Raw genomic sequence first — 23,689 nt, 5'->3', positions numbered from 1 at the left:
ATGAACAAGCATTGAGGTAGCTCTACAACTACTGCTCCTGAATACAAAGATTATCTGATTAAAAATAGGTTTCAAGGCACATTTAATCTTTCTGCAAGTCTTCAGGCAGCTTCTCTGCTACATCAAGTTATTATTGCCTACACGGCATGGGGAGGGTGGACAGCTTGGGTGCAAAATCAGATTGTTCTAGTGATCAATGTGAAGAATCTGTGGTGGATTGTATATAACTCAAAGGAAAAAAAAGAGAACCGAATGAGTGCACAGCTTTCATATTTATTACCTTTACAGCTTAAAAAACCCAACTCATACAGCAGAAAAACAGATGTGAAAAGTATCACTTGTGCTTTCCACAGATTTGTTTGTTTGTCTGTTTTCACCTGTGTGTGATTTCATAACGTAGTCCAAGACTTCTGTGTTTACTTTACTTTTTAAAGTTTAAAAATACGTTTGAAGCCATTTGGAAGCACAGCAGAAATGAAAGGTTGCCCAAGTGTGTTTTTCGTGTGCGTATAGGTAGGAAAATGAATGAATCACCACAGTACACATACACCATGGGAAGACTGAAGTTATTCCCACTGACACTGGAAGAAGTTGATTCCTTCCTCCAAATTAAGTAAAATGAAGTGATGTCATGGATCGCTTGCATATTGGTAAATAAGTAATGACCTTTGTTTTAGGTGGTTGCCCTGCCTGGAGCACCTACTCTTGTATAAGGAAGTCACTCGCCGAGGAGACCAGCTCCAGTGCGGGTAAGTCCGCACTGGGGAAGGGAATCGCGGCAAAAAAGGGTCGGCCGGGGGCTCGTTTTCCAGGCTTTTAAAGCCAGGAAAAGCGGCCAGGCCGAGCCGGTGCCCGGCGCTTCTCGGGGGCGGAGGCAGCTGAGGAGCCGAGGGCGGGGCCAGCGCCCCTGGCGGCAGATTTAAACGAGGCGTAAAGACGGCAACGGTCGCTCGCTGAGGGGACCGGCTCCAGGGCGGGTAAGTCCGCACCGGGGAAGGGAATCGCGGCAAAAAAATGTGTTTCTTCATTGCACCTCTCTAAAATGTCCCAATACAACTTGTGGCAGTTAACGTGCATTTGGAATAACATGTGGTTTGTATTTGTTTTGCAATCATTAACAAATCGTAACCGCCCTTGCTTGGAGTTGCTGGTTTTGTGTTGTGCTGTGAAGGACGGGTGTTTCTTTTCCATTTTGATACTCATTCTTCATTTCATTTCTTTCGCCCTTGCCCAAATGCATTGCAATCCTCTTTCGTTGTTGCACCCAGTCTCAGCTCTACACTGTTGCACCTAACCAGCCTCTACATCCTAATAACACTCCGCTATTTAGGCTGGACGTCGTGTTCCAGAAACTGTTCAGTCTTTCTTTACTATACCTGCTTTTTCCCCCTCACTGTACCTCTTACTAGAAACAAATGCTGACTTCTTAATATCATACTGCCAACCTAAATAGCATATATTGTCAAGAATACACCTTGCATTCGTAGGAAAAACAACTACCTGTTGCAAACATGAAACAAATTCTGTTAAGTCCACCTCTTTACTTCATTTTAAATGCGGTCAATTTAAGTATCAAAGACACGCACAAAGAGAAACTTTCTTTGGTTATGAGTTTTTGTAATTAATCGTCTTTATTCTCCAGACTGTTAGATCTTTCTTTTCTTTTCTATTCAATATACCTACCAAAAAGCATCACCTGAAAACATCACACCCCCAAAAGTGGGCCTCAGGTTTACCTTTGGTAGTAACAGGTAACAAGTGTTTGATAGCAAAATCTGTAGAAAGGGGGGAAAAAATATCACTAGGTAGCTTATTTCTGTCAAAGGAAGAGAGGAAGTACAACTGGATTTCTCTACATACATATTTATGTCCAAAGATCACTTTTCTTCTGATTTATCTTTCTTTGCATCCTTTCTAAGTGCACGCTGCTGGCTCGTGCCCAAATTCTGTCCATCAGTATCCCCTTCTCTGCAGGGCTGCTTGCCGTGCGTTCTTCTCCCAGTCTGTACTGATATTAGGAATTGTCCCTACCCAGGTGCAGGACCTTGTACTTGGCCTTCTTGAACCTCATGAGTTCTGCACGGGCCCACTCCTGAAGCCTGTGAGGACCCCTGGATGGCATCTCTTCCCTCTATCAACTGCACCACGTCCTGAGCGTAAGTAGATTCTAACTTGTTTCCAAGACTGTCAGAGTTTTGCAATGTAGTTTGAATTCAAAAATAGAGAAACCAGAGATGAATAATCCAGCTTCTGTGCTCAGGATAACCTGAAATGAGCATGGTTTGGGCCAGGTAGGTGTGGAAGACAGAAAAAGAACAACTCGTGTATTTTTCTGTGTGCAAATGTTATAAAATATCTTTTTAATTTTAGTTTCTTGCTCATATACAAGAAATATTTTTTGAAATATTTATTAATTTAGTAACTGTTTACTAAGCATTTTGCTGGTTAGTATTCTTGCAATATACTACCTCTAATGTAGTAGCATCATTTTGACTCAGTCAACTGGCTCTCCTGGATTCCCATCTCAGAGGCTGCTGAGATGCCTGCCTGGGCGTTGAGGATTCAGTGTGGCAGTAGGATAGTCAGGGACTGAGAGCTGGACGGATTGATTTAATTGCTTGTTATTATCTTTTTCATTGTGCCTAATTTACTCAAATTAACATAACTTCCATTTGTCTTTTAGCCGCTCTTACTGGGGCACATTTCTTGTAACCATTGCCAATCCAGATTTTCCTGTGCTCTGATTTTTAGATAGCTATTTGTCACTTAACACAGGAACGGAGGTGGGTGATGATGTACAGATTTTTGTAAAGCCACAACTGCACAGGCAGGTGTTTTTTCAGAACTGAAAACATAATACTCAAGCCCATTCCTGTGCAAAAAAAAAAAAAAAAAGTCACTGAAGTTGTGATCAGCTTTACAGATGCTGTGGAACATTTTCTTTGAGTAAAGGCACATGTTTGTATTGGAGCTCAAATTCAGATTAGGGCTAGTGCATGCTGTTGGACTAAGATAATGGATATCAATGAATATACCTGTTCCTGCTTTGTGTCGAGTGGAGGCTGATGGCATCCTTCTGAGTATCAGCCTTAAAGACTATAAGCTCTTCTTCCTATAACTGTCTCTAGCACAGGCTGGTGACATTCCCTTTGGTGTCTTTAGCTCTGAAATTATTCCTCGTTAATTCCGTGTTATTTTCGGATCTAAATTGCAAGAAGCTGCTGGAGCTGTAACGTGGATTTCTTTCTCCCATATGGCACTTAATCTGTAACGCTTGACATCCTGCTTTGCCCTGTTATGTTTTTTAACTTTGTGTCCCCAGATTGCCTACCAGGGTGTAAGCATTATGCAACACTGAAGAAGATGGCTGGGTGGTTTAGGTCTGTCTCGTAACAGATTCCCCAAACAGTCACTAGTCAGTCCTCATAGCAATTTTTTGTGCTGTCCTTTTTAGGCACTTCCAGGAGCTTTTAAGAGGACCTTTACTGAGAATGAAATAAATTATATAATGTAGGACTGCTCTATATTACACTCTTCACATTATGTGTTTCCCCTGTATTACATATGTAAACCTAGAAAGCTTGAAACAGCACTTTCACTCACTTGCAAACCAAGTCTTGCAGTAGATTTAAGGTCCCTAGCATGTTAACTGTATTTAAAAGAATGACCTTCTACATTAAACACTCTTTCAAAGGGTAAGCACCTCAGAAGTCCCACTTTGCATTTATCCCAGTCCCACTGGGATATACTGTCTTGAACTTGCTGTGTGCACTGGACCTGGGTTACCCTGTAGATGCGAAAGAAGGAAGACAGAAATCCTTGTGCAAAAGAAGACCATTAGATTAAAGTTGGTAGTAGTAACTGGATGTCCTCTCAAAGTATCTGTAAGATTATCACAGAGAAAATTTGGCTTGACAAGTCTGGGTTTAAGGCTTAGTTGTATTCTGACACATGCAGTTACATTGCAGTATATTTTGAAAATTTCTGTTCATTATCACTCCTGTGGGGCTTTAAACATGTACTTATGTGTCTGTTTTTGGGCCCAAACAATTTGCAAAAAGCTTCAACCACCACCAAATAGTCAACGAGTCTCACGGAGATTCCTGATCATTGTACGCAGTGGGGTGTGGGTGCATTGAAGAATTTGATTTAAAAACAAGCCATAAAAGTAAGATTGTGGAAAAGCTTGATGTGTAATTTCTTCGCTATGTGGCATAGTCACATAGAAGATTTTTGGAGAGACTAAGGCAGCCATTCCACAAATTTGGGACTTTGAGCAGCAAGACTAGCTTAGAGAAGCTTTGTTTCCCTCAGTTTTTTCCCCATTCCCCTTCAATTTCTCCACCTTTTACCACGTACCTTGCCTGGGCCTCTGCAAAGAAAAGGGTTATATTTAACCTGGATCAATTCACTGGTCTGGTTCACAATATGGTTTTGTAAAATGGTAGCGTCAGCAGTCTGGAGGAGATGACATGCTGCAGCAGGGAGCAAGAGCAGCTTGGAGTGAGAAGGGAACCGTTTTAGCTGATTTCACTCTTGCAGTCCCTGTACTGTGCAGCAGCCTGAGTGTCTCTGTCTCTTAGCAGCTATTAAAAATGTTCGCTGTATCTTTTGGATTCTTGAAATTGAGATGCGGAGCCTTTCAAGCGAGTTGTCCTTCACTAAGCACAGACTTCCTCATAACTTGCAAATCAGTGGGAGAAGAGACAAAAAACTTTCATTCAAATTTCCAGGTAAAAGAAGCAGCATTTTTCTAGATGTGTTACAGAAAATTAAAGCTACAGCTATTAAAAAAAAAAAAAAGGAAAAAAAAAAAGGTCTTAATCATTTTTGAAAACATATGCTACCAGTGAAGGCCAGCCTGGATTTGAAGTTTCATTAACATTTAAAACCACTACAAAGGAAACTTCAAAATACAAAAAAAAAAAAAAGAATTGCACTTTGCATCTTTGTCTTGTGCTTTATTACTGTTTTCAGTGCATACCTTAACTTCATTGGACTGACAGTGACCTAAAGCTTTGCAGTAAACCACAAAGTTTTGCTGCCAGTTTGCTGTGACTGCTCAACTACATTTGGTAGGAAGATAGATCTATTATAAAATTCAGAACTGTCACCTGAACAGGCATAAAATGTGACATGTTGCAGATAACAGGGGAAACAATACAATGATAAATATGACAGGTGTAAAAGATAAAAGAACGGTATATCAAGTAGTGAAAATATGTCCCAGTAAAGAGAAAGATTTTCAAAACAGGCATTGATTCCTGTAAGATGACTTCAAATGACAAATTAAATTAAGATGAAGTGATGCTCTTGCAATAAGCAGAAGATATGACACACTGATGTGATAGACAGAAAACATAATGAAAGCAAGACAGCAGCACAATGCAGAAGAAAATTAAAATGCATCTGAGATATCTGGTGATTAAGACTTTTTGATCCCACTAACAAGTATGCATGTATTTAGCTTTCTGAATGGTTTCAGTGATGCTTTCACATGAGTTCAGTGAGTACATACAAAAATAGCAGAAAATAACAGACTGAAATGCTTGCCCTAAAAGAAGTCTAGAGGTGCTGATAAGACTTTACACTCAGAAACATTTTTTCTTAGTCATTTCTCTGGGAAAAACGAATTAATCAAAACAGTACATTGGATATTTGAAATCTGGAGTGTTGAGCACATCAAATGTCTTTAATCTTCAACTGAAGTTTTTGACACAGGAATTAATAAGTCACTAAAATTCTTAGACTTGTGTTTAATCCCTTGAACAAAAGTCATTCTTCTAGAAGGTTAAAAGTTCAAATAGAGGAGGATGCGAATCATTCATGGCTTAAAACTAAGCAGAAAAAGACAGAGTGTTACAGAAAGCTCACTGCACTTAACATTTTCTGAACGGTTAAGAGGCTCACATGTTGGAGGGAGCAAGAGAAGTGTTACAGGAGGAGAAGTTTTCAAAAGCCTGGTTCAAAAATTCTTAGTATAGCAAAATCCTAAACTCGACTGCTACTTCCTAACCTTATTTGGGACATAGGCTCCACCCTTCTGAAAATCGTGGTGTAGTCTCATGCTCAGCTTTACATCAGTGAGTTTAGCCTCACTGAAAGGAAGTAACTTTTGTATGCTTTCATGGAGGAGGCCATGTTCTTGTATTTGGAAAATGTTATTTTGTCTAGCACAGATCTGTTCTTTCTTCTACAAGGAGATTCCAGAGGCACTGTCTGCCTGAATCAGACCTACATACTAATAGAGTTGGGTTTCCCTGTGAACATACTAACTGAAGATATTGAAATAAATGCTTTGTTTGCTTATAAATTTTATCTTCCATAACAAGGAGGATTACCTGAATATGGATTTCTCCTAAAATGGGCAGAAAATTGTGTGGAAGTCTACCTTACTAGCTATGTATTGCTGATAGAAGGAGTGCATAGTGATCTTTGCTTTCTTCAGGGGCTGGGCTGGTCCACTCAGAAAAGTGGATGCTAAGTCCCTGAAGGCAGGACATATCTGCACAGCGTATACTCAGCGTGATGTGTCTGCTTTTTCTCATTTTCTGTCTTTCTACATGTTATACTATCAGGCCTCTTTTTAAATACCTTGAAAATAAGAGATTTAAAATGAAAAGGGGGAAAAGGAACAGTCTCACTACAGGATTTATGTTGTAAATAACTTGGCATTGAAATTAATGTTTCTGAGCTCCTGTTTTCTCTAAAGATGATAAAGCTATCTTTGATTTTTCTTATCATTTGTTTTTGTTTATATATTAGAGTCCTTCCTGACTTTCCCTTTTTTATCAAAAATAAGCACAAAGTCCCGTGGGCAAAGTTGTTGTTTGCCAATAGAACCCTGCAGTAGCCTCAAATGGAAGAACCCACAAACCTATTTCTGTTTTATATAATGCTCTTAACTTGAATGAAGACCCAGAATTTGTTCATCCTGAAAATCTGCTTGTCAGATTGCTGGACCTGGCTATGCATCCTTTCCTAGAGTGTCACAGTTCTTTTCTCTTATGCATAGGCAACTGGTAATTTAGAGCTTCTAAACCAGGCTTCTGGTGGCCAGCTATAGTATCTTAGTACTATAGTATAGCACTCTGGGAACAACCCCTGCAATTCCCCAGCGTGCCTGCTTCTAGCTTGTGAAATCAAAGTGCTGTGAAGTCTTGGAATGAATGGCAAGCAATGTGATTATCAAAATCCTGCAGCTTTCTAGCACAGGTTCAAAGCAATTGGCAAAGAGAGGTGACAATTAAAGAGATAGTACTGATGCTACTGTGTAGAGAGACAAAAAATCACAAAAGACACATGTTGACACAGCCTATGTTGATACTGCAAGTAAGTCCTACAGGAAGACAGACATGTAGCTGGTGTCAGCCTCCAAGAGATATTGTCCCTTAAGTACAGTGATGGAACAGCATTGCAAGCAGTCATGGTAACTGCAAGAAAACATGTGTCTTTACAGTTGTCTCCCAGAAGAAACAGATAAACTGCAAGGAAGCATTGATGTCTTTAAAAGTGTTAACAGTAAGAGATGTATAGAGGATGACATCTTTCCTGCACTAGGCACAGGAACCAGGATAGGCACTAGAATAAAATATCTCATAACAGCCCCTTTTTAAATCAGATTTTGATATCTGTAAGGGAGAAAGTAGTTTGTTGCAGGAATAATGAGATCCTACAAATTTGATATCACTAAAATAAAAACGTATTTCTTTTTTCAGCAAGGACTATTTACTCTGGCTCCTACATGACATGGTTAATACTTGATTAATATTCTGCTTTTAAATGCCAGAAAAGAAAACCAGCAGAGTTTTACTTCTTAATTAGCTTCTTACTTTCCATTTGCAAAGATTATATGTCATCTAACATGCTGGGTTCTGTCTCACTGGAGAAATTGAGCACTTTTAAGCAGAATATACTTTTAAGTTGTTCGTAGTTGGAATAATTGAGTCTACGGGAACTTCCACTGTAACAGAGCCAAAACTTCATTTAAAAAAAAAAAAGGCAAGCAACAACTCCTCTTCTGATTTAAAGCCATAAGAAAAAGTTATATTTATTACAATGAGATTGTGTGAAATATGGGACCTCATATATAAGCTTTAATATAAGAAGTACATCGATAGCATAAAGGGATGGAAGACTGGGAAGAGAAGAACTATTCCAAAGTGTTACTGTGAAGGAGTGCCACAAGAGCTGATGGAAGGCTTTTCTTCAAGAATGAAAATGAATATAAATGATTGTACAAACTACGGAGTTTAATATATGGGAGTATAATAGGAATATAATAATCTAATTTAAACTTGTCACTCATCCCACATGTGTAAACTCTAACGGACTGTTAGAAACTCAAGACCTTTTATTGTCTCACTGCGGTCCATACATATCTCTTTCTGAATTTGACTCAGCAAGTCTACATGGAAGGGTATCTAAGTTGGTGTAATTTGCATGCTGAGAAGGTGTAGGAGGAATAGTTAGAAAACATGCAAGTAATAAAAAGTATATAAAAGTATGATACCTTATACCATTATTTGGGTGTTGGCTAGATCGTATTGTGTAGCTACAAAGTTTGTCAAAGATATTGAAGACTCTGAGCAAGCTTTAGACCAACCAGTGAGAGTACTCTGAGCAGACCAGTTTTCAGGTACAAATCAGAAAAAAGCCAAGAAAGAATTAAGTGTTTCATGGATAAATTAATTGCAGCACTCAGATACGCTCATTTAAAGAGAACTTGAACACGGCTAAATGAACACTGTTTGCAGCAATGACTATAGTGGGAACAAGGTCTTGGGATCCTAATCTTGGATTTCCATAGTCTTAAGTGTGCCCCTGAACAAAACCAATGGCTCACTGTTTTGCCCTGTGTCTACCAGTGCCATCCTGGACAACGGTATGTGATCACAGAATCGTAGAATAGTTTGGGTTGGAAGGGAGCTTTAAAGGTTGTCTAGCCAACCCCCCTGCAATGAGCAGGTCTAATGGTGTGGCACCAACCTCTCAACAGAGATCTTGTTTGGCAGAAGGCACTTGCCAGAGAAGAGAGACTGCAGAACTCACAGAAGGGTTTAAAATCTGTTTAAAAGAACTGTTAGAAATCATAGAGATGAACCGAGCTGTACCGAGCCTCCTAAGGAACACAAAAATAATGAAGAAACGTTTCACATCCATACAGAACCAAATGTCTGTGTTGGTATTAAATCATCATATGGAATGGTATAAATAAATTTGCTCTCTGGTAAGCAAAGCTAAAGCTTAAAGCAAAATCATTTGATAAAGACAAGGGAACTCTTAAGGTGAAAATTACAGTTCAAAAGCAAAGTGCATCTGATCATAAAGCAAACTAGCAGACATGAAAGAGGTAAATAAAAAAAAAAGTTGGCACAACCTAAGCTGAATTTGATTAACTGACCAGAACATTTGATACGGGAGGAAAAAGAAACAGGATATCTGTGATAGCTGTGGGAAGGTCTTATTTCCTACAGCTGTTATGGCTTTTTTTCTGGCAGTGAACTCACAGAATGTTTTTAATTCTTATAACTTTGTCTTTCGTGTCATAAAACATTCACAACTCTAGAGAGTATTCTTAAACAAAGAAGTACCTAATTACACCTCCCATATGTTTCCTACTCTCCTGTTTCAGAAAAGTTGTATATGCACAATAGCTTGCAATTGTTCTTTTTCCTAATTGATATAGCTGCCTTGTCATCCTAATATCTGAACAATTTTAACAAAAAAAAATATATATATGTCAGCAGTCATTCTACCTCATAGAGTCACTAATAATCTTCCAGAGTGTAAATTTCTTTGGATTAGGTGCTTTTGTTTAGGAGATTTCAATCAAGTCAATGTTGGTGTTATGAGTAATTGTGCAGTAAACTCTCAGATCCTTTTCCAAAACTTATTTTTTTGACAGTTGCCTAAGAGTTCCTTCTGAAAAGATAAATATCACTTGTACCCCCAGAAATCTGGGAAATGCAAGTTAAGTTATCAGTTGTTCTCCGGTGCACCAAGCTGCAAAAGGAAAACATCTCTTTCACAACATGCTAAGGTTTATTTTGGGAGTGTGGACTAGCAATGTGAACAAGATCAGCAGGAATGTTTTTTCACCTTCTGGCCAGTTCTACTAAAAGTATTCTTTGTGTCCTTGACAGAGAGCACTAACTTCACAAAGGCCTAAGGTCTGAAACGTAAAAGAATGAATTTTTTCATTAAGTTGTAAAGAGGAACATCGCTGGGAATGAAAAAGCAGTGTATACACTAACTGTGTGCATATTGTGTTCTTGGAGAAACAGGGCCCAACTCTTACATAGCAGAGAAGCAAGTTACTTTGATTGAAAACTTGTGAGCATGAACACTTGCAGTACTGAAAAGACTGCTTTCAGCTGAATAGGGAAGTAAAACTTCATCCCACTTCCTAATGGAGAAAGACTTAAAACATGCTGTAGGAACACCTTCAAGTGTCAGGGACTAGAAGGTGAGTTGAAATGTGTTATTCTATAAGGCAGTCTCTACACTATTATTTTTGAATAGTTGAGGCTGGAAGTCTTGTTGCATATATGAAAATGAACACTCAAGCTGTTTTAAGTGCAGATAAATTCATGAAGTAGCAGATTTCTATGTTTTCTCCTTTTTTTTTCCAATTTAAGGAAATGTTTTGGGGAAAAAAAAAAAACACCTCTCCTACCAGGGACTTCACAGACATCAAGAAAAAATTGTTTTTTCCAGAAGGTGTCCTCCTTCTTGAGTTCAAAAAATAGTATTGTATGTATATAAATACTGCAAAATGTTCTGCAAATGCATTCTCTAATAATAATTCTGATATTTTAAAACATAATCCAGTACTTGGCTTTGTGAGTGTAGAAATGTCTAAAAGATTGAAAATTATAGGATTTTCAAGAGTTCTTTTGCAAAAAATCTTTTTGATGTCAAAGTATGAATATTGGAGACCATAACTTGGAAGAGTTACAAATCTCATATGTTCCTTAAAGTAAGGCTTCTAAAAGCAATTGCTGTGGTTTGGAATTCACTCTGAAATCTAGATTTGAAGCTTTTAACAAAAGATGGTTTAATTTCAAAAGTCCTGGAAGTGGAACACATTTGTTTAGAAGGCAATTGACATTTTAGGGTGGTGTATTCACATTCTTTTGTTTGAATACCTGGCTCAATGGCTGCAGTACATTATTCTGCACTATCAGTCATATTTGCATAATGTTAGGATAATAAATGAGTACATTATTTTCCACAAAAACCACAAAGAGATTGCAACCTTTTTTTTTTTTAAAAAAAGATAAAAATCACAGTTCATACTTAAATAGGTGGCTACAAGAATCAAGAAAAAGAGACCTCTCCCCTCTTCCTGAAGTAGCTACCTTTTCAGTGGTAAAGACTACAGCACTTGAAAAAGCTACTAAAGCCAAGGGACTTTCTGTCAAATAAGGACTGAAAGACAGCTGTGCTTTGATCATTAAATGCCATATTTGTGCACCTTATAGGGAATTTAGTTGGATTGTAGCTGTCATTTGAAAGTTTAGTATCTACCTAATGCTGGTGCTGATGGAGCCTTTGTATGACAGATCTTTGATGGGGAGGAACTGAAGTGAGGGCAAGGCATCATTCAGTGAATTCATTCTCTGTTGCACTTCTGGAATTCAAGTTTTGGTCATCAGGTTCATTGAATACTTTTATAACTGTGGTCTGTAAAACCTGCACAGACGTCTCAAAGTGAACGTGCTTTGTTCACTTTGACATGCAGTTCCTTTTGATAGAGCATGCTGGTATGAAGACCAGAAGAACATCCTGTTAATCATTTCTACTCTAATTTTAGTGATGAATGGGGAAAAATTCTAGGTTCCTGAAGAAGATTTACCACAGAGCTGCAGTATACTCTTTTACATGGACTTCAGAAAAATAAATAAAATCAATTGTTCAACATTGTAACTATTTGCCAGAGTTTCAGTTAACTGTGTTAACTGTACCTTCTGGCCTGAAGTTTAATTTTTGGGGGCCATAGGCACCCAAATATATAGCGTATAATATTCCTCAAAGTTAAAAATCTGAATTCTTCCTTTCCTTCTCCAAATATAATTATTCGTTACACATTTACTAATTTTAGGGATTTATAGAGTACTTACCACTGTAAGTACCTGAGGACCTAATACCATAAAAAACACATTAGGTTACATCCAAAAGATTGATAGTTTCTTTCCTTCCAACACTGCTTGACCTGACTTGCCATACCTGATCTGGATTCTGATCAGGATGTTGTGACAGCTTGTAGACCTTCCACTGCTCTTTTGTGTGACACCACAGCTAAAGTGTGAGTCGCTCACCACTTCATTATTGTTTTACGGTGAATGAGCTGTTTATGCTTTGCTCATCCTTAGATTGCTTAGAGGGAAACCTAGTGACAAGTTATATCTGGACTCCAAGCTGCATGTTGAATTCTCTTTTGAAACTAGAAAGTGATGCGGAAAGCTATACAGCTTTCCAAGGTTTGAACTAAATTATGGCCTTGACAGCAGTGGCAGTGACCTTTTCAGGACGAAAGCCAGCTTGGGGGAACATGATTAATGTACCTTCACCTTAAGAAGCAGCACTTTCAGCTCCTTTTCATCCTGTTTTTACCAAGTGTTGTACTGTCTAGATCAAACCTAGACAGTCTGCAAGTTCAAATAATGTGTGGTTTGGTCTCTGTCTGGAGTTCCTGAAAAGTGTTCAGCTCAGTGGTTTGTGTCTGGTTTTGTTTAGTAAATATCAAGATGTTTTCCGGCCTTCCCACATTTTTGTGGGGTTTTGTTCACTTTCGCACTCATTTCAGGGACTGCAGTGGCCGTGAAAGTGTTGTGGACTGACAGGAGATGAGGATATGCCATGTTGTCCCTGGTGTAGCTCTGAACAGCACAAGGTTGCTCTTAATCATTTTGACAGTAAGGGTAGCTTAATAAAAGTCCATGGCACTCTGAGAAGGAGCTAAGCCAAGACAGGTGGTTGATTCCTGTGTCTCTTTTCTAGGCATTAGATGTTTCCTGTAAGGAATTATCAGCAAAGTAAAAGTGAATTTTGAGTTCAAAGTTTTGCTGACATTATAATGTAATATACTATAACAGACCAAAAGAACAAACTGTGTCAAACAGGCAAAAAAAATGAAGTGAAATCGTTTTACCTTTTCAATATGAAGTATTTCTGGTAGAACATGTCGATTTGATTGAATCAGCATTTTCTAAAAGAAAATTATTCTGTTGGGAAAACTTCTAAGCAGTTTTTCTGTAGACACAGTTCCAAATCAAACAATCTCAAATTTATTTATTTTTTTTAAATGTAACAAATGTTTCTCATTTTATCCAGTTGACCTGTACATCAATAAGATGTCTATCTGAATATTTGGAAATATTTCAAATTGGAGAATAATATATATTCTAAAATAATTATTTGCAGATGATAGACCAGAGAGAATACTAGTTCTTTGTACTAAATCACTTGAGATGGCAGCGTGAAACATTCTGGAAACTGCTGGAAAATATTGAAATGAGAAAAATAAATGGAGTCAGATGATGTATGCCTTATTTTAGCACTAGAGTATGAGTGGAATAAGCTTTTTTCCTCAAAATCAATTACACATTGTGCTTCTGAAACATACTTAGTAGCAGTGGTGCTCATTTTTAACAAGCATCTGTAAGTCCTAGCTCTCTTCCAAACAGAGGTCTTGGCAATCTCACCACCAGCCCAGCCATGAACTTTCCTTTCCCTCCTTTATCTATAAATCTGCTTATGGCTGAGAATATTGCTAGGATTTTTCCTTGGCTTTACTCTGCTTTTGTGAAATCTTTTTTTTTTTTTTTGTGAATAACGTGCCTTAATCTTTTCTTGTCTTAATCCATCTCTAGAATTCTTTCTTTTATGGCCTTTTTAAACTCCAACGTGGAAAATCTGTCCCTTGGAAATCAATTGGAGTTTTGCCATTGACCTCAATGTAGCTAGGAGTCTAGCTTTTATTTTTTTCCATAAATTATGTTCTCCTGAACGCTGAGATCTCATGTAGCACTCAGTATGAGAAAGGTGTCGGGCTTCTCAAATGTCTTCCATGAGTTTTGTGTGCAAAAGATGGGCAGTCCTTACCCAACAAGACTTCCAAAGAAGTATCCTATAGCAAAAGGAGAATCAGAGATAACAACTGTCTGTTGCTGGACTAGGTTGGTCACCAAAGATAGGGACGTAGACAAAGTGGAGAAGTTTAATGCCTTCTTTGCCTCTGTCTTCAACACCCATGATGGGCTCCGAGACCTCCAGAGCCCGATGTTGGAAGACCAGGACTGGAGAGATGATAAAATCACCACCAACACAGAACTTGTTTGAGACCTGCTGCTCCAGCTGGATGTGCATAAATCTATGGGACCTGATGGGATTCATCCCAGGGTACTTAAAGAGCTGGCTGATCTCATTGTGTGACCTCTCTCCATTATTTTTCAATGGTCTTGGGAGTTTGGAGAGGTCACAGTTGACTGGAAGCTGGCAACTGTTGTCCCAATTTTCAAGAGGGGTAAGAAGGAAGACCATGGTAATTACAGGTCTGTCAGCCTCACTTCAGTGCCTGGTAACATTAAGGAGCAGGTTATTCTGGGAGTTAATGAAAAACACTTGAGAGACAACGCAGCCATTGGTTGTAGCCAGCATGGATTCATGAGGGAAAAGTCTTGCTTAAGTGACTTAATTTCCTTTTATGACAAGGTCATACATCCAGTTGACCAAGTGAGGCCTAGATGCGGTGGTTTTGGATTTTAACAAAGGTTTTCATAATGTCTCTCACAGCATCCTTCTGGGTAAAATGTCCATCACAGCTAGACGAGTCCATATTTTACAATGCATATAGACAAATACAAATTGGGGGATTGGAAAGTAGCCCCACAGAAAGAGATCTGGGGGGTTGGGCTGATGGCAAGTTGAATACAAGTCAAGAGTGTGCCCTGGAGAGGAGAAGGCTGAGGGGTGACCTCATCGCACTCTGCAACTTCCTCAAGAGGGGCAGGAGAAGGGGAGGTGCTGATCTCCTCTCTCTGATTACCAGTGATAGGACACGAGGAAATGGAATAAAGCTGTGTCAGGGAAGTTCATATTAGGAAAATGTTCTTCACTGAGAGGGTGGTCAGTCATTGGAATAGGCTTCCCAGGGAACTGGTCATAGCACCAACACTGTCAGAGTGCAAGGAGCATCTGAATGATATTCTTAGTCATATGGTTCAATTTTAGGTAGTCCTGCAAGGAGCAGGGAGTTGGACTTGATGATCCTTATGGGTCCCTTCCAACTTGAGATAGTCTATGATTCTATGAAATTCTAACAAATTCTCAAATATCACGTCAATGAGTTGTGCTCAAATGCTACCCTTTTTGTTTGAGTTTATTTGTCAGGATTTGTTTTGACTTGTTAAGCTACCAGGAGGTATATTGATCTAACTGAGGTAGCTGAGGAAAAACTTGGAGAGGGGGCTGACAGAAGCTATTCTTCCTTCAACTGCAGTATAAAGGCTATCTCAAACATGTAGTCAAAGAACTGTAAACAGTAGGAATGGTAGCCAAATATTCCATGACTTCTGTATCTTTTACATCACTGCTTAAAAATGATGCTGAGGATTTAATATGCACCAAAACTCAGCATCTATGAACTGTAACACTAATACCTTAAAAAAGATGTATTTTCTTTGACAAACAAGTATGCATATGACTGTCTTGAAAATAAAAAATCCACAAAGATAAAGTATCAAATAAATATAATCTAAAAGGCATTAATTGTATTCAGGGCTCACCTACCTTGGCTACTTTTTTTTGGGTGGCAGGAGATATCCCCACTGGGTTGTGATGCTGGTTACCTTCATGCCAGCAGTGTAAAGAATGCCATGTCAACTTTATCTTCTTTAACAGCCTCTTTCTGTAATAAGGAGAATGTATCTTTCCCTGACTTCAGTAAGCATCTTCTGAACAGATGACAAATTTGCCTGTAGCATATTTCTGTACTCTAGTCAACTTCTGCAGTAATTTTTAATGGAATAATTAATTAATGAGGGGAATGTTTCTTTTATAGCTTCTTTTTTTTTTTTTGCTAATTAAGTTAACATGAATATTACAAAAGCAGAAGTTTAACCTCTAGATGAAGAATTAGTCAGTATTACTGCTTATGTATAAAGTAGCTGTGGGCAGGTCAGCTGTACGTTAGTTGGGATTTTATCTTCAGGCTTCCAAAAGAAAGCTTATGTTGCTGTGGGCAAACTTGGAGATAGATATCTGATGGCACGTGAAATCCACAGAATCATAGAACAACCCAGGTTGGAAGGGACCTTGAAAAATCATCTGGTCTGAACTTTCATGGGAAAGGGAGCCTAGATGAGATTACATAGAACCTTGTCCAGTTGCATCTTGGAAACCTCCAGTGATGGGGACTCTACCACATCGCTGGGGAGGTTGTTCCAATGATTGATGAGGTCCTCACTGAGCCTTCTCTTCTCCAGGGAGAAAAGATCTAAGTTCTTCTGAGTAAGATCAATATCCTAATCACTATTACTGTTTTCTAGGAGACCTCTATATCAGTATATAACATTGCAGCATGAAAAAAATCCGTTTTTAAAGATGCTACTTCATGTGCTACGTGCTCTTCATAAGTGTCTAAGTCTCTTCTTGATCCCATTGACAGAATTGAAGGTGTTTGACTATGCTCTCATCCCACAATCTGAGAACATCTCCTTGATGATACTCCCATTGTCACAGTTTGCTTTTCACTTTGTCATGGAAGCTGCTGTCATTGTGATAGAGCATCAAAAGATGGCTCCGTTTTGTTTAAAAAGCATTGAGAACATATTTCCCATGTTTCATTGAACACAGCACAGCCCACCTTTTTAGCTCTTCTACTTGTTATTTCAGTACCATTGCCTGCTGTGGGGAAAAATGATAGACATCTATCGTAAATGAAATTGTGAATTCATATGTAAATGCAACAGAGGATGAAAATACTCATCAGCTGCTTTGTTTGGTTGCAGTCTGTATTTTTAGTTAATATTCAAGAAGTAAAGACATTTGTTCAATCTCTCTGTACCTGCCAAGCTGGAAAGCTGCCTGGCAGAAAAGGACCTGAAAGTGTTGGTCAACAGGCAGCTGAATATTAGCTGCCCGTTTGCCTAGGTGGACAAGAAGGCCAATAGCATCTTGGCTTGTATCAGAAATCATGTGGCCAGCAGGGCTAGGGAAGTGATTGTTCCCCTGTACTCAGCAGTGACGAGTCCACATGCAGAATACCTAAGCCCTCACTTGTACTCCACAGGAGGCTTCCCTTTGCGCAGTCTACCCTTTCCTTTATCCCCAGCAGTAACCTTTTTGTACTATATGGAATCAATATATTCATATTTAGTGCTTAGAATAAAATACTCAAGAGCAATGTCTTTTAAGGCCACACAAAAATGCATGTCCATTTGGTCTCATCTAATTATATGCTTTAACAAGAAATTATTTTGATAGGCAGAACAGAATCAGTTTGCATTTCCCAGAAGCTCTTCAGTCTTGAAAGCTTCTCAATTCTTTTTTCTCTCTTTTCCCGTACAAGTTAGTAGGATTGCTTCACTACAGGGCAGGCTAGGATGATGAAGAGTGTGAAGAGCTGTCTCTGAAAAATAGCCATGAGCAGGTTGATAGATAAGAGACCAAGGGAACCTTGTGGTTTGTGTCTATTACAGAATGCCCGATCAAGGGGAGCCTATTGATGAAGCCTTCTTACTCCAGCTACAGGTGGTATTGCACTTGCAGGCTCTTGTCCTGCTGGGGAACTTCAACCACCCTGACATCTGCTGGAAAAGTAGTACGGTGAGCTGCAGACAATCCAGGAGACTCTTGGAGTGCATTGAGGATAACGTCTTAAGCCAGCTAACAGCCCACCAGAAGACATGTGATAGTGGACTTGATGGTCACCAATGCAAGTGAGCTAATTGGTGACATCAAGACTGGAGGCAGCCTGGGCTGTAGCGATCATGCACTTAGAGAGTTTGAAGTCCTGAGGGATATGGGTCAGGGAAGAGTAAAGTCAGGACCCTGAATTTTAGTAAAGCAATCTTCTAGCTCTTCAAGGAGTTAGTCAATATAACCCCCTGCAAAACTGCCCTCAGGGACAAGGGAGGAGAGCGGAGCTGGCAGATCTTTAAGGACGCTTTCCTTAGAATGCAAGAGCTCTCAGTCCCCAGGTATAAGAAATCGGGAAAGGAGGACAAGAGACCGGCATGGCTGAGTCAAGACCTGCTGGTCAAACTAAAAAGCAAGAAAAGATGCACAGGCAGTGGAAGCAGGGACAGGTGTCCTGGGAAGAGTATAGGGATGCTGCCATGTTGTTTAGGGATAGGGTCAGGAAGGCCCCAGGTGAACTGTTCACTGGATGAGGGATTGGTTGGATGGTTACATCCAGAAGGTGTAGTCACCAACAGCTCAATGTGCAGATGGAGATCGGTGACAAGTGGTGGCCCTTATGGGTCCGTACTAGGACCAGTACTGGGACCATTATCTTCATCAATGACGTAGACAGTGGGATTGAGTGCACCTTCAGCAGATTTGCAGATGATACCAAGCTGAGTGGTGTGGTTGACACACTTGAGGGATGGGATGGCATCCAGAGGGACCTGGATGGGCTCGAAAACCTGTGTGAACCTCATGAGGTTCAACAAAGCCAAGTGCAGGATCCTGCACCTGGGTTGGGACAACCCCAGTATCAATACAAGCTGAGGGGTGAAGGGATTGAGAGTAGTCCTGCAGAGAAGGATTTGGGGGTACTGGTGGAAGAAAAGCTGTACATTAGTTGACAATGTGCACTCGTTGCCCAGAAAGCCAACTGTATCCTGGGCTGCATCAAAAGAAGCAAGGCCAGCAGGGCAAGGGAGGCGATTCTGTCCCTCTACTCTGCTTTGGTGAGACCCCATCTGGAGTACTGCATCCAGCTCTGGAGTCCTCAGCACAGGAAAGGCATGGACCTGTTCGAGTGTGTCCAGAGGAGGGCCACAGAAACGATCAGAGGGCTGGAGCACCTCTCCCATGAAGATAGGCTGACAGAGTTGTGGTTTTTCAACCTGGAGAAAACTCTTGAGAGACCTTATTGTGGCCTTTCAGTACTTCAAGGAGGCCTACAGGAGAGATGGGGACAAACTTTTCAGCAGGGCCTGTTGTGATAGGACTAGGGGTAAGGGTTTTAAACTAAAAGAGGATAGATTTAGACTAGGTATAAGAAAGAAATTTTTTACCATGAGGATGGTGAAACACTGGAACAGGTTGCCCACAGAGGTTGTATGTGCCCCATCTCTGGAAACATTTGAGGTCAGGTTGGTTGGGGCTTTAAGCAACCTGATCTAGTTGAAGATGTCCGGGCTCATTGCAGGAGGGTTTGGACTAGATGACCTTTAAAGGTCCCTTCCAACCCCAACTATTCTATGATTCTATGATGACTTTCCTCAACGTGAGCAATTTTACAGTTGTTGGAAAAGTCTTCCACCCTCTGCCTTTGGCTGCTAGGCTTTCTCTGCTATCCAAACAATCCTGTTGGGTTAAATATTATACTGTTTATGTTGGTAGCAGATCCCTACACTGCACTGATACTAAGTGCTAAGAGCTCAGCTTGTGGTTTTTTCCCTCCAAAAAAATCCCAAAACTGATTTTAGAAACTGATTTCTAACTTACAAAGGAAATGATGTAATTTGCACCGGTTCAAATATATCATCCATCTGTCACGCTGTTTAAGCTGAAGTGTCTTGTATCAGAATACAGCCTGTCTTGTTCTTGAAAGACATATTGTGACAGTACATAGACAGTGAGATTTGGGTCGCTGTGCAATCCGTGATGTACCCTGGGATAGGAAATTTGATTATACTTTATATTCCATAGTAAAATATTACACAATTTAATAATAGCTTTCATGTGAAGATCATTTTTAGTGTAATGTACATATTTGGTTGGAGAGTGGAAAAATTTGTGGAAGGCATCTATTCAACAAATAGCTGTACACAGAGCTGGATAGTAAAGCAAGCATTCTAGCTCGGGACATGTAAAAATAAAAAGCATTCTTTTCACTTACCCCTAATCATACATCATGATTTTCTTCAAATTATTTGTACTATTCAGGAAGGTTCACCCACAAATAAACTAGGTATTTATAAAGCAATAGATTAATAGAAAATTTTCCTGTTCTCTGAAGAGAGAAATCTAAACCCCACTTAAAACACATCTGGATAGTCTCAATGTTACTGAGAAGAGATAGAAATGACTGGTGAAGAAAGGGCTACAAGTTTTTAGGACTGCTGTAAGAGGGTTTCTTCCCCCTGCTCCATTACAGAGATGTACCAGGTAATAGCCTCTGCTATGTCTCATGTCTGTACAATCAGTGGATTTCTGTTAATCAAAATAGTGTTGTCTGTGCACTTCTGTTTGCTCCTGATAAGATTCTTTGCTGTTTAAGATCAAAATAGCACAATTAACATGTATTTTATCACTTCAAAGTGCTGCATAGGGGAACTGAGAGAAAGGAGAGGAAAATAATAAAAGGAAATTGTCTGGGTTTTTGTTTGTTTGTTTTGCTTGTATTGGTTACTCTCCCACTGGATTTTATTTCAAGAGAAAGGCTGTTCAAATATAGCTCCTTTCCACTTACAGTTTATCTGTCATCTGCTTAGAGTTTGTACATTGCCATTGACTGTGTTTTGGTCAGGCTGACGGACAACAGTGTGCTTAGTGCTTACAACAGTGGGATTGTAAGAAAGAAATTCTGTTGACTTTCTAACATTGCCTCCTCTTACTGATGTTTCATGAATGTGTGAAATAATTATTTGTCTCTTCGCTTTTGAAAAAGATGGACCCAGTCTCTTTTCAAAAATCACAACCCCAAGTTAATTGTCTAAAAATTTAAAAGAAAAGTGCGTTCTAATAATGCCCTGAGAGCTCAATATCTAATCACTGGAACAGTGGGGAAGGTGAAGGATCCATTAATGAAAGCTTCTGTTTTGCATTACTTTGATCAAAACAAACCATTTAAACTGACAGCTGATGCTGTCACACATCTTTCTTTGTATCAGTAGCTATAAGCTTCTAGCAGATGTCATGCCTCCCTGAGCAGCCTTGGGTACAAAGGACACGAACACACAGTACTGGGCTGTCTCCCAACCTTTTTCTATATCATACAAGCAGTAAATTGGGTAGCAGGCTGGTTGTTGACTAAAACTTGTTCAGTAATGGTAATTTTTATTTTAGCTTCTTTTTTTTTTTCCCCCCACACGTCTGTTCAATTTTTCCTTTGTATTCCTCTCCGCTATTAAAAGAAAAAAAACCTATGATTGAGCGCTGATGCTTTGACTAGACAGTATTTCTGTGTATCCTCTTTAGTCTCATATCTGCACAGGTGAATACTACTGCTACAGAGTCTGCTATGATTTGCTGATAGCAGTGAGAAGGAGCTGCATACACTTATGGAGTTTGCAGGCATTATAGAATCCATCAGCTGCTGGATGCTACTAGCAGGGACTTCATGCAGCGCTCATTGGTGTCTGGGTAATGGAAGTCTTTACTATGGCAGATGTGCTCCTGGATGCTCTGAACCCATCTCTAGCTTGTTCTCTTGCAACCTCTCTGAGGCTGGCCAGCAGATAAAATGCAATTTCTTAGGGATTTCCTCTGTCTAATGAATGCTGAAGTAAATTCTACAAACTCCGTCTGATTTGACTTATAACAGAGAATCATTTTGTGATTTTTTTTAATGGAAGTTCCTGTGCACAGATTTTGTCTAGGAGTCCAGACTAAAAAAGTTTTGTTTTTTCTTTACCAAGCACTCTTTGGTTACATGTGAGTGCTTCTTTTGGCCGTATTGGATTTCTAACAATTTCCAAACTCTGTATGGCAAGTGCAAGAAGTTTAGGGGTCACTTTTCTCCAAAGGAGTTGCAATCTGGATTACAGTCTCCACAATCTCAGATAAAGCCATTAAATAGGGATATGCATGCATAGAAGAAGCAGTTGTCTCTCTGCATATTCAGAGCAAGTGCTTACTATTCTGGAATCATAAAAGAAGCAGGGTTGTTTTTCCGATATCTTTCCTTTCAATGTTTTATTTTGAGAGTGAGTAATTCTACAGATAAACTTTTGAAAGACACCAGTATCTTAGCTGGGGTACTTGTGCAGCTTAAAGCAGGGAGTCATAATTCTGAAGTTATAATGAGCACAGACATGCATTAGCTAGAAGCAAATGTTTCAACCATTTTGCAAGTGGGAAGCCGAGGCATGCAAAAAACCAGTATACTATAGTAGTGTATAGAATACTACACTACAGTGCTACACTACTATGCTGCACTGTAATGCCAGAACTGTGCACTGTAGTTCATAGTTTAAAATGAAATTATTCCAGTTTCTGTTTTTTCCAAATTTAGGAACTCCGTCAAAATATGAAGCAAAGTTTGTCTTACAATATTTGCTCTCATTAAAAACAAGTTTGTGGTTTTCAGTGCTGATATCCTCTAGGTCTGCTGTGATTTGATTCCTTCAGTACAAGTGCCATTAACGTACTAAGGACAGAACTCAGAATTATGACTTGATAATTGCTATGCTTTTTCTTCTCTATTCTACTTTATTGTTGTTTTTATGTCTTGGAATATTTAGAAGGCACAGAAAAGAGAAGCCATGGCATTAATTGCAATTTTAATTTAAATACATAACTCTTTTGGTTGTGAGTTCATGGTTATATTACCAAAAAAATAAGAGAATATTTCAATCTGAACCTATTTCAATCTGAGATGTAGGGATGAACAGTTTATGATCCTCCTTTGGTAGTCCTTTCTCTTCTTTTTTTTGAAGGAGTCCCCAGTTTTCTACTGGGCTTAAAAAATGCTCAATACTTCATAAGCTCTGTACAGACTTGCATTTGAAGGGAAAGTTAACTACCTGAAACAAAATGACAAATGTATTGGTCACACTTTTGCATTCTGTATACAAGCAGGGAGAAAGGGAGATTACTTTCTAGGTTTACAATTAAAATTAATGAGGTACTATAAACCAAAATGCCTGCTTCAGGATGAGAAGGAGAAGTAGTAGGTTATAATCTATTTTTATGTGTCTATGTAGATTATAATGGTTCCATTAGATTACTTTTATATTCATGTTATTAATGGTTTCTCTGCTTTCTGCGGCATTTTAAGCTCACTGAGTAGATTCAGTACCTTGAAACAGCAAATACTAACTCCTAAGGAAGGAAGAATCAACATTTTTCCTTCCATTTAATTGAAAATAAACCAAAACCTTACAGATCATAACTCTGATGGTACCCTTGTAAAATCCTGAAGCAGATTTGTCTTCGTTTAGGGCTTGTTTGTCTGGGAAGCTACCATGCAAGGACTGCAGTGAATTTGCAGCATGTTTGCTGCTTCCAAATAACTTCCTCTGGACACAGCCTTGGGCCACAGTAAGTCTGAAGTTGCCCACTATTTCCAAGACAAGTTTGATTGCATACACATGGTGAAGGCAAGGCAGGTACTGTGCTAGCAATCCTCAATCTATTTCACTGTGAGATGACTGATCATTCGCTGTGAATACCTTTTAGTAAAGTTTCTATAAATTATCATGTGGTTTCATCCATGGGTGATACTGGGTGCTTTACCCAGGTTTTCAAAGAAAAAAATGACAATAATTGAAATAATCTTTAAAAGGTC

General features: G+C 39.2%; 1 long non-coding RNA gene across 1 annotated transcript; it reads left to right on the top strand.

Annotated features, from left to right (window-relative positions):
• The first annotated feature begins 875 nt into the window (after window positions 1–875).
• LOC141744030 (uncharacterized) lies at window positions 876–23,483 on the top strand. The gene is made up of 3 exons (XR_012587318.1): window positions 876–977; window positions 2,036–2,156; window positions 23,343–23,483. It is a non-coding gene; the product is annotated as an uncharacterized LOC141744030 (long non-coding RNA).
• Window positions 23,484–23,689: the final 206 nt, after the last annotated feature.

The sequence above is a fragment of the Larus michahellis genome, chromosome 5, assembly GCF_964199755.1.
Source record: "Larus michahellis chromosome 5, bLarMic1.1, whole genome shotgun sequence".
NCBI lineage: Eukaryota > Metazoa > Chordata > Aves > Charadriiformes > Laridae > Larus > Larus michahellis.
The sequence above is the reverse complement of the archived record's forward strand: the minus strand, read 5'-3'. Positions and strand labels throughout refer to the sequence as shown.